Below are 12851 nucleotides of genomic sequence, written 5' to 3'. Positions count from 1 at the left end.
TCCCGTACCCATCCCATACCCATCCCATACCCATCCCATACCACCAAATCTATACACAGACGCTGCACTGGGGTATTAAGCTATTACCCAAATAACTCCATTTTACTGATTAACAGCAAAATAGCACAAACAACATCATTTATATAATATACTGCGTTATACTGTACTTAGGGCCTGATTCAGCAAGGAACGCACACAATCGGCCAATTGTTGCATTCTGCACATGTTTAAGCATCTCAGTGCGTGAACTAGCCACTGCGACCGGGACTGCAATGCAATCGCAGAGGCTACGCAGACCCATGGCAGAGTGATTGACAGGAAACGCCGTTTGTGAGTGGTCGGGGAAACGAAGGTGCGCCAGTGCATTCGCACACTGTTGCAGGGGTGTGCACAAATTAGCCACTGCGATGCCATACGCAGTGTGAGGTCTCATTGTGCGTGCGTAGTTGTTAGCAATTTCTGAGTAAGGTCAGGGCTTGTGCCAGTGTGCGTGCGGCTGCGATGGTAATCCATGGTACCGATGGCTTCGTTATTCTGCCAAGTATTACGGATGTGTGCAATGTAAAGTAGGCGTCCTTATGTAGTGCTGAGTTTGCATTGCGATCGCAATGGATTTGTAGTATACACTAAACTTTTTGGGCTTTAATGGCAGGGGTGTGTCCAATAACGGGAGTTCTGGTTCAGGTGTAATAAGGCTTTGACACTTTAAATATTATCTCACCGTTGAATATAAAGCGGATTTATTCTAATTCCACATGGAGAATAAATGAATACAATCCAACAAATAACCGCATTAACAAGTTATCATACAGGATGTAAATGCACTTTAAAAATATTGCAATGGACACTTTCTTTTAAACAAATTAACATACACTCAGGTCCGTTTTTTTTATTAAGCTGGAACTCAGGTATATTCTTCACCTGTGAGAGTAAAGGGTTAATAGCAAAATTCATATAAGATTACTCTTTAATGCATAGCTTAACTCAGTCCCAAATGTCTCAATACTATCACACACTAGTCTCTATCTCTGCATACTAGAGATAACTGATTAACAGTTTAATGTTGATATACCGTTGCCCGGGTTGATGTGAAGCTTTTTAGAGGACGAGTTTATAGATCCTTGGTTACTACAAAGTCCTGAAGAACTATCGGCTATATGAAATCACTAGCTGTTCTGTCAACGATATTTATTATATGCAATTCTCTTGGGAGTTGTTAATCTATATCCCATTAAACACAGTTAGAGATAATTTGCAACAATCTCTCCTGAGGGAACAGGATGGGGTGCTGACTGAAAGTCTGGCTGGTATTGTGCTGACTGAAAGTCTGGCTGGCACTGTGCTGACTGAAAGTCTGGCTGGCACTGTGCTGACTGAAAGTCTGGCTGGCACTGTGCTGACTGAAAGTCTGGCTGGTATTGTGCTGACTGAAAGTCTGGCTGGCACTGTGCTGACTGAAAGTCTGGCTGGTATTGTGCTGACTGAAAGTCTGGCTGGCACTGTGCTGACTGAAAGTCTGGCTGGTATTGTGCTGACTGAAAGTCTGGCTGGCACTGTGCTGACTGAAAGTCTGGCTGGCACTGTTCTGAATGAAAGTCTGGCTGGCACTGTGCTGACTGAAAGTCTGGCTGGTATTGTGCTGACTGAAAGTCTGGCTGGCACTGTGCTGACTGAAAGTATGGCTGGCACTTTGCTGATTGAAAGTATGGCTGGCACTGTGCTGACTGAAAGTCTGGCTGGCACTGTGCTGACTGAAAGTCTGGCTGGCACTGTTCTGAATGAAAGTCTGGCTGGCACTGTGCTGACTGAAAGTCTGGCTGGTATTGTGCTGACTGAAAGTCTGGCTGGCACTGTGCTGACTGAAAGTCTGGCTGGCACTGTGCTGACTGAAAGTCTGGCTGGCACTGTTCTGACTGAAAGTCTGGCTGGCACTGTGCTGACTGAAAGTCTGGCTGGTATTGTGCTGACTGAAAGTCTGGCTGGCACTGTGCTGACTGAAAGTATGGCTGGCACTTTGCTGATTGAAAGTATGGCTGGTATTGTGCTGACTGAAAGTCTGGCTGGCACTGTTCTGAATGAAAGTCTGGCTGGCACTGTGCTGACTGAAAGTCTGGCTGGTATTGTGCTGACTGAAAGTCTGGCTGGTATTGTGCTGACTGAAAGTCTGGCTGGCACTGTGCTGACTGAAAGTATGGCTGGCACTTTGCTGATTGAAAGTATGGCTGGTATTGTGCTGACTGAAAGTATGGCTGGTATTGTGCTGATTGAAAGTCTGGCTGGCACTGCGCTGATTGTGTAGGTATTAAGTGGTTGTGATAGTGTTTAGGTGCCAATGAATGAACAGCTGACAGACCTGTTCCGTGGATTTCCCTCAGCACCAGCGACAGTTCTCCCTCCTCTCCTCCAGCCTCCGGCTGCCAGTCAATGTGAAGGGGGAAGGAAGCAGGGCGGCTCCAACACTGGAGACGCTCCCTCCTATATACGCCCCCGCAGCAGTCTCCTCCGCTCTCCGTCTGTCAGTCTCTTTAGCAGGGCAGGCTCAGAGGCGGCCCCCTGCTGACGCGACTTCTCTCAGCAGTCCCTCCTCACAGCTAGGGAACTCCGGTCCCAGCGCTGTCTTCCCGGAGACCTGCAGACTCAGGTAACAGCTCCCGGTAAATGCTGCTCGCTACTCAGGGCACTACTCGCCCCCCGCTCCTCTCGGTAAGCGCAGCGCTTCTCCACACTGGCTCACCTCAGGCAACACTACCCGGCAGTCCCCACGGGTATATCCTTATATACTAGCGGTCGCGTGCGGGGCTCCTTCCCGCCGACCGCACGCGCAGCTCTGCTGCTCTTATTAATAAACCTTCCACGAGCTCTCTCTCTTTCCCCCTATGTGCAGCGGCTGCATAGGATGTCACTGGCGCGTGCCCACCAGTCCCTATGTCCAGCAAGGGCAGGCTGCGCCATACCCACCTTAGGGAGGGGGTCACATATCAATATAGGGGAAGGTGTCCCCAGGAGGCCATAGTCAAAGAGGAGCAGTTCAGCCCATGTAACACTCTATAAGGGATTTATATACCTCAACAACCACATGTTTTCAGTTTTGTCAGGCAGACTCTCATTGGCTGCTGTATGGGGGAGCCGGTTGGAGCTCACTCATGAGCTCCGTCTTCCGGCTCCCTCCTCGTCGCATGACAGCAGAGCAGAGCGGACGGCGGCGTGAGCGGGGATTCAAGTACGTTTTCTTTTTTATTCTTTTTTTTATGCGTGTGTGTAAGGGGGCATTACTGGGGGCACTGCTAATGGGGGTTATACTACTTTTGGGGGCCTGCTATGTGGGGGCACTACTACTACTGGGGCCTGCCAAGGAGGGGCGTATAAGTACTGGGGGCCTGCCAAGGGGGGGGGACATATTACTACTGGGGGCCTGCCAAGTAGGGGCATATTACTACTGGGGGCCTGCCAAGGGGGGGCATATTACTATGGGGGCCTGCCAAGGAGGGGCATATTACTACTGGGGGCCTGCCAAGGGGGGGCATATTACTACTGGGGGCCTGCCAAGGGGGGGCATATTACTACTGGGGGCCTGCTAAGGGGGGGCATATTACTACTGGGGGCCTGCTAATGGGGGGCATACTACTACTGGGGGCATGTTAATGGGGGCACTACTACTACTGGGGGCCTACTAATGGGGGCACTACTACTCAGGGCCTGCTAATGGGGGCACTACTACTGGGGGGCATGCTAATGGGGGCATACTACTGTGGGGCATACTACTACTACTGGGGGCACTGCATAGGGGGCCCTATGGAGGCGGCTCTGTCGTGCGCATGCGCGAGCCCGAATAGTGATGAGCAAACAGTCGCTCCGGGTCTCACACCAAAGGGGGCGTGCTGTCGATGTTGAGTGACAGCACGCCCCCTTTGGTGGTGTGCCGGGGGCGTGCCTGCCCAGACGGAGGCATTCCCATGGGACAAGTGATGTCAGTGGGAGTGCTCTCGGCTCTGATAGAGCCGAAGAAATTCCAGGGCTTGCGGCAATGAGACCACAAGGGTCTCATCGCAAGCCCGATGGTCGCGATGGTCTTGACCATCGCGACCATCTTCCTGGCCGCTCGCTATAGCTGTGGGTGTCAGAGCGTCTGGCTCTGAATCAGGGCCTATGTGCCTGATTCAGACCCACTCGCGAGCGGCTGTCCGCTCGCAAGTGGGTCGATGTTCTGGACTGAGCTCCGTCGTGCGCATGCGCCAGACGCGACGAGCGAAGGAAAGTCCTTCGCTCGTTGTGTCTGATCAAAGGGGGCGTGCTGTCGATGTTGATTGACAGCACGCCCCCTTTGGTAGGCGTGCCGGGGGCGTGCCTCCCTGACGGGGGCGTTCCCACGGGAACGCCTCCCGTCAGAAGCCGGCCCACTGACATCACTAGTGATGTCAGTGGGAGTGATTTTGGCTCTGATAGAGCCAAAATCACTCCGGAGCTTGCGGTTGAAAACCTCAACCGCAGGCTCCGGCTCGCAGTTTCGATGGTCGCGATGGTCAAGACCATCGCGGCCATCAAACTGCACACTCATATAGCCTGTGGGTGGTGACCCACAGCTATACGAGCGTCCAGGAGGACGCTCCATTTTCATGGAGGCCCGCCCTCATTCAGAGCGTGCGCTCTGCTCAGAGCGTACGGCTCTGAATGAGGGCCTATGTGCGGTGTAATGTGAATAAGATTGTGCACTGTGACTCTTAGGGCTGTAGCCCACTATGTAAACAACTACTGTGTTTCTGGCTGGCCGTACCCCACTGGGTGGGTGCACTACTTTTCATTTCTGCCACTGCTGTGTGGCAATGTGTCATAGATGTGCTTTATACTGTGGTGTCTGTGCCGCTGCGCTGTCGCTTAGTAACCAGTCAGCTCACTGCAACCTTTGGCCAATAATGGTGAAAACAATATTATAAGCTGTGAGGTGGTCTAAATTGACTATAAAGGACTGGAAATTAATGTTATTGAGGTTAATGATACTCTAAGAAGATAAAAAGGTCCAATTTATGTGATTTTAGCTTTTTTTGTCAATTTTTGTACAAAAAATCCAAACCAAATCCAAAGCCAGTCACCGCAGTTTGGCAAATCCAAATCCAAAGCCGGAAGATGAATTAGAACCAAATCCAAATCCGGCAAAAATGGTCCGGCGCACATCCCTAATCACTAGTATCACTGGTATCACTGGTATCGCTGCAACCAGGTTCTAGGGCTAAACTATACTGTCAGTAAGAAAGGGAACTGTGTATTTTGCAAGCAGCACGCATGCTCAGTGGTTGGAGGGAAGGTAAAACAGTGTATACTGTAGTAATTGAAATTTATGTAATTTCATGAGTTTCCTTACGTTGCTTACACCAGACTGTAATTTGCTGACCTATGGGCAAAAGAACATTGACCCGTGGCCACAATTAGCCAAATTTGTCATTGAAACAATTACGTGTCCATTGTCAAATTGGGCATTCAGCACAGCAGCCATATTGTAACGGCAAAACAAAGTGATTTGTTACCCAAAAAATGTCAGCATGAACTTAACATGGTCAAGACGGAAATGTACAAGGAACACTGAAGACTCACAGTAATAATAACGGTTTCATGTTTATAGTGTGTAAGTCGGTAATTCTTGTGCCCACCGGCACACTACATGCAGGATGTCTTCAGTTTCGGTAATGTTACCGTTTACCAAACAGTTGAAAAATCTTTGTTCACTCAAATAAATATCACAGTAGGTGCAGCTGTAATTCTTACAGTAATACTTATCTTGTAAATTCCTCTTTTATACGCATAAAAATAATGGTTTTGGCTGCCGCTCAAACTCTTTTAATATACTTTATTCCAATAACAAAGGAATGTGTTTATCTTATTACATATATATTACTCAGATAGATACTGTACTATACTGTAAGTGCTGGTGCTTTCAAATTCTTTTAACAATAATTTATTCTAAATTTGTGAATGTTTCGTCTTTTTTCACTCCAATATCCCAATAGACGTGGATACAATTCATTTAAAATAATCAATGTGCCCGATATGATGAAAATCTATGAAGACAATAAAAGAGGTGATCATTTAAATGAGCAAAGAGCAAAAGCTAAAATAAAATTTCGGCAAATGCCCTCTCTGGCTCCAATTGCCATTAGCCACATAAGACAGAGAGAGAATGACAGCTCCTGAGGGGTGAGAACCTGTCATTACAGAAAGCTCCTGTAGGAACTGCTGTTTTGTACAGTGGTTCAACAAATTGATTCAGGTCTTCCCGAATTTAGTGAATGAATTCCAGGATTGGTCCCTGGTATCACCCTGCCTCTAAGAAGGAAGGGGTCAGCGAATCTGAAGGGGGAAGAAATGATGGGACACATCTTTCAGAAAGATAATAGCTACACATAAGACTTCATCGCTGCTTTTATACTTACAGAGATTCACTGGAGGTTCACGTTTCCCAGTTCTGAGTGTCTCAAACAGAACAAAAATATTGATGGAAAGAGCAATTGGCGCTCGCCCATTTTAGCTACGGCTGAGACGTCTTGTACTCAGCTTCAAGCTTTAAAACAAGGACATTTTATTTGAAATGCAGATCGGAGATCTGGGACTTTCCTGCCGTGTTACAGATTGTCAGCTTTTGTTTTTTTATATTTTTTAAATCAATGAATAAGTACAAGTTGTATCACTTGTAGCTGTATGGCGATAGTAATCATCACTGTAACACCGTAGACATGATGCGCGCCCATTGATTTGGAGAATAACTGCAAACAAAAGGTGTCAAATAGTTATTCATAAAAAAAAATATATATATATATATATATATATATATTGTATTTTCTGTCAATTAGAAGAAGTAAAGAGACCTATTAAGGGTCGTACATTTCAGTAACATGAGCAAAGACACCGCAAGCTGACAACCCATCGGTGATGAGTGTAAAATATAAAAGGGGGAGATGTATCTAGCTTTGGAGGGAGATAAAGTGGGGAATTTGCCCAAAGCAACCAGTCAGCTTCTATCTGACATTTCATAGGCTGTACTAGATAAACAACGAAGCTGTTGATTGGTTGCTTTGAGCAAATTCTCCACTTTATCTCTCTCCAAGGTTTGATACATCTCCTCCAAAGAGAGACCTACCACGTCCACACACCATCCTAATTATATAGCCCATATTATATATAGCCCATATTATATAGCCCATATTATATATAGCCCATATTATATAGCCCATATTGTATATAGCCCATATTATATAGCCCATATTATATATAGCCCATATTATATATAGCCCATATTATATAGCCCATATTATATAGCCCATATTATATATAGCCCATATTATACAACCCATATTATATAGCCCATATTATATAGCCCATATTATATATAGCCCATATTATATAGCCCATATTATATATAGCCCATATTATATAGCCCATATTATACAGCCCATATGATATAGCCCATATGATATAGCCCATATTATATATAGCCCATAGTATATATAGCCCATATTATATAGCCCATATTATGTAGCCCATATTATATAGACCATATTATACAGCCCATATGATATAGCCCATATTATATAGCCCATATTATATAGCCCATATTATATATAGCCCATATTATATAGCCCATATTATATATAGCCCATATTATACAGCCCAAATTATACAACCCATATTATATAGCCCTTATTATATAGCCCATATTATATAGCCCATATTATATATAGCCCATATTATATAGCCCATATTATACAGCCCATATGATATAGCCCATATTATATATAGCCCATCGTATATATAGCCCATATTATATAGCCCATATTATGTAGCCCATATTATATAGCCCATATTATACAGCCCATATGATATAGCCCATATTATATAGCCCATATTATATAGCCCATATTATATATAGCCCATATTATATAGCCCATATTATATATAGCCCTTATTATATAGCCCATAGGCATGTTTACACAATTTCAGCCACAATACCGTCCGATATCTGGTGCACAGAATAGAAATAAGCCTATTGCCCCATACAACCATGGGACAGAACACAGGGACGCTGAAAGGGGGGAGCAAGTACTACTAACCTGGGCTGGGTCAGCGACTGCTCTCACTACTCTGCGCACTATCGCTGGCCGCTCCTGTATAGCAGCACAGCCGCAGCGGCACATCAAGCAGTGAGAGAGCCGAAACTCACTGCACAGTGTGCCACAGGGACTGCACTGCTATACAGGAGCGGCCAGCGATAGTGGGCAGAGAAGATAAACGTTACAGGTGGGAGTGATCACACGGATCAACCCCCTCCCCCGCCTTACCTGTAGCCACCCCTCTGTGCTGAGTGTTGTATACAAGGTTTTTTGTTTTTGACCACGCCTCTTTAATTTGGTTACGCCCCCCCCCCTTCTTCAGTACCCAGGTCCGTCAGATCTCTTGACAGCCCTGACAGTATATAATACAGAACCATTGCCTGCAGGGACACTGATCCACTGACAGCTAGGGATGACCATCTGTGGTCTTACCATCAATGGCGATTTAGCAAGTGGCCATCGATGGTGACCAACTATACAGTGGATGACCATTGATAGTTTCACCAACCGATGGTCATACCTGTTCTTTAACTGACTGGCCCGTGGGGCAATCATAAACTGGGGGTGGGGCTTCGTGGGTGCCAGGGGCGGAGCTATGCTCTATGTCCCTGAACTGTGCAAAAAAAACAACATTCGGTTATGCTTTACCATCGATGGAGGGAAGTCATCTGGTTCTCCCCCATCGATGGTAAAAGCATTCAACTTCGGCCACAAACCATCAATGGTCGATGGCCATCCCTATTGATAGCCCAGTGGAGCAGCTCTCCATTGCTAAATAGTAAATAGTTATCTGTTATCCCTGATAACTGCTGTGTAATATGCTTACGGCCGTGTGAAATATAAACGTAAATAAATAACATCTGGTAAACTCTGCGGATATTCCCCTAATTGCACTAACATTTCCTCTTTTAGCATTATAATTTGCTGTTTCGCAATACGTGAAAATATGATTGAACGAGTACATGATAAAATCAGTGAACGGCGCACGTGCTGGGGGTATGTCTGAGCCCCACCTTGGTGGCAAAACTTGCACATGTGATTAATGGTCCTGTAATAAAGGTAAAACAGTGATGTTAGGAAACTGATACAAAAGTAATGCATATGTAATATATAAAAGCATTGCGTTGAACCTCAGCACAAATATACTTTGAAATAAGATGTACTGTACTGTGTAACAAACTTCAGAGCTTCCGAGGTTCTGACTCTGAGTCTCTCATATCAATTTACTGTACTGGATACAAAAATGCATTTAATAAACTACTTAGATGAGAACGGCCCCTTCCACCTCTCCATATAACAGATCATTTAGATGGCCTCCACGCTCAGGAAATAGCATTGGAGTCTCTACAGACACAATACAGACGCTAAGGACACTTTGCACAACGTTGACAACTGGTGAAGTAACTGCAATAAATAAAGTTTATCTATTGTAAATGCCTCCACATAGCACAAGTGGCTGTAATCAAATCCTGGACAGATGAGCTCTGTACAGATAGTTTGTGTCATTAATTTACTCCTGTTTAGTGACTCTGGTAGACGGGTAAGTGATATTATTTGTGACAACACTAAATAAAATAAAGTAGGGAAAAATAAGATGTGTGATGTATGACTTCGATTAATCACACTCCACAACGCAGGGAGAGCAGAGCCCGGAGCAACAAAGCTAAGCGTACTTCATCGCCTCCCCATCCGTCAGCCCCCAGCGCCACTAGCTCAGAAATAACGCTAAGGCAAATGAGCACGAAATATGATTTACAGCTCGCACTTGAAAACAGTTGAAGTGAAATAAATCACAAACGGAGTATTTGAATCTATTGATTTACACATTACACCAGACATTTATATTACATCTCACCAGCGCAGGCACATCACAAATTAGCAGCCAGGAATGGCTGCGCTCAGGCTTTCCTCCAATTTATGGGGCTTTCATGGACCTTGATATTGGATTAATCACATGGTAAGGAACGCTGTATACACTGTCTATAATCACAGCCTTTGTTTGGTTTCCTGATGTTCTACTGTACAAGTTCATTTACAGAGCCGGTCACGCAGGATAGTAATTAGTACTAGTCATCAGGTGTTTAGGAGATGCTCTTAGGATCCCCTAAGTGTCCTGTCATATTGATTGTGCTGGATGTAATCAAATTGTTGACAACGTCGGCATTTATAATGTTATGATGTCGACGTTGTTAAAATGTCAACGTATAGACATTCTCAGGATGTCGACAGGTGAGATGTCAATATTGGCAGAATGTCAACATTAGGGTAAAGGTTAGGCTGCAGATGGGAGGGTTAGGGTTAGGCTCTGGGGGGGTTAGGCCGCGGGATAGGCTGCGGATGGGAAGTTTAGGTTTAGTATGCGGATGGGAAGTTTAGGTTTAGTATGCGGATGGGAGGGTTAGGGTTAGGCTCTGGGGGGGTTAGGTCTATGCTGTGGATGGGAGGGTTAGGGTTAGGCTCTGAGTGGGTTAGGGTTAGTCTTTCGGATGGGAAGTTTAGGTTTAGTATGCGGATGGGAGGGTTAGGGTTAGGCTCTGGGGGGGTTAGGTTTATGCTGTGGATGGGAGGGTTAGGGTTAGGCTCTGGGGGGGGTTAGGTTTATGCTGTGGATGGGAGGGTTAGGGTTAGGCTCTGAGTGGGTTAGGGTTAGGCTCTGAGTGGGTTAGGGTTAGGCTCTGAGCGGGTTAGGGTTAGGCTCTGAGCGGGTTAGGGTTAGGCTCTGAGCGGGTTAGAGTTAGGCTCTGGGGGGGTTAGGTTTATGCTGTGGATGGGAGGGTTAGGGTTAGGCTCTGGGTGGGTTAGGGTTAGGCTTTCGGATGGGAAGTTTAGGTTTAGTATGCGGATGGGAGGGTTAGGGTTAGGCTCTGGGGGGGTTAGGTTTATGCTGTGGATGGGAGGGTTAGGGTTAGGCTCTGAGTGGGTTAGGGTTAGGCTCTGAGCGGGTTAGGGTTAGGCTCTGAGCGGGTTAGGGTTAGGCTCTGAGCGGGTTAGAGTTAGGCTCTGGGGGGGTTAGGTTTATGCTGTGGATGGGAGGGTTAGGGTTAGGCTCTGGGTGGGTTAGGGTTAGGCTTTCGGATGGTAAGTTTAGTTTTAGTATGCGGATGGGAGGGTTAGAGTTAAATTCTGGGGGGAGGGTTAGGATTAGGATGGGAGGGTAAGGATGCAGACGGGAGGGGTGAAGTTAGGTTCTGGGGGAGGGGGGCTAGGAACTAGCGGAAGGGTTAGGGATAGGGATTTGGGGAGAAATACTCATCGGAAAACCAGACAATAACAGCTATTATTACTGTACTGTATATCACCTAGATGAGCGAGGAACATAACTGAGATTATTGAAAGAGAAATAATTTATACTCCCCAATAGACAAGATCTTTTTACTGTCCCAATTCTCAGATTAGGGGGCAGATTTGTTATTAATGTAAAACAAATAAAATTATATTAATTCACTACCAAAATCTCCACGTGTTGTGACATCATCTGGATGTATCAAAGCAAGTAACTTCATACAGCTCCCAGGTAACCAGCTGTCCTGGCGGTGATAGAGCCGTGAGTTTATGATTCCGGAGAAGTGATGGGCGTCACCATAGTGACAAGGTCTTTTGTGTGGCGTGCGCTATATTCTGACCAGCCATGGACATCCACCAAAGTAGAAGGCTGGCAAAAGTTTTCATTTTATTTTTATATTTACTAGATGGTTATTGAGGCCTTTTATTAATGCAGAGAGAGGGGAAAGTCCAGCCATAAAATAATAGGGATGGTAATTCAAGTTTATATATTATAATGACAATAAAATGCACAATACGCAGTAGGAATAATAACGCAGTAAGGGTAATACTTAAGGTGCATACACACAACGATTTTTTGAACGATTATTGTTAACGATATCGTTTATCATTCAATCGTTGAAAAAATCGTTCACTTTCAAAGTTAAAACAATGAACGATTATCGTTCATGCGCGTTCAGGTTTGTTGTTTGTAGTTTGTAGTTCAGTCAGACTGACCAACTGAACGATTTTCATTAAGGGAATATGCAAAAGTCGTTTGTAGTTCAAAAAAATCGTTCATAACATTTTAAAAAATCTGACAGATAATCGTTCAGAAAATCGTTCAGAAAATCGTTGGTAACAAAATCGTTGTGTGTGTATGCAGCTAAAATGTTAGCATTTTACTAAGATCAGATATACCAGGTGTATTCAACATGTGGCGCTCCAGCTGCTATGGAACTACAACTACCAGCATGATCTGCAACAGTTTTGCTATTAGGGCATGCTGGGATATATGGTTCCACATTAGCTGGAGGGCCGCCCTGGCAAGCAGGTCCGTAGCTAGGGTAGTGCAGCCAGTGCCATCGCACAGGGCACCACAGGTCAGGGGGCGCTGTTTGGACCTGTCATATTTCTGTTTATTATCATCCTTGCTTGTAGCTTCCTCTTATTTCATCCCAGCATCTCCTGGCCTCTCTCATCTCTCCCCTGGCCCTTCTCCATGAGGCCATGGCCCTTTTTTGGGTACATTAAGTCCCTTTGAAAAATGAGGGGGGTGCCAATGCTCTTTCTGGCACAGGGCACCAAAAAGTCTAGTTACGGCTCTGCTGGCAAGTTTTAAACTTTCAAACCGATTAGTTATTTGATCAAGTTTTACTGGTTCAACATGATTGGGGAATAGTTTCCAACAGACTCCACTGCTGCAGTCCCAAATTTGCTCCTATCACTATGGCCCCCATTTATTAACGATCTGGGCATGACAGTACCGCGCAT

The sequence above is a fragment of the Taudactylus pleione genome, unplaced genomic scaffold, assembly GCF_031769625.1.
Source record: "Taudactylus pleione unplaced genomic scaffold, aTauple2 ptg001106l, whole genome shotgun sequence".
In the NCBI taxonomy this organism is placed as follows: domain Eukaryota; kingdom Metazoa; phylum Chordata; class Amphibia; order Anura; family Myobatrachidae; genus Taudactylus; species Taudactylus pleione.
Note: the sequence above shows the minus strand (reverse complement) of the source record.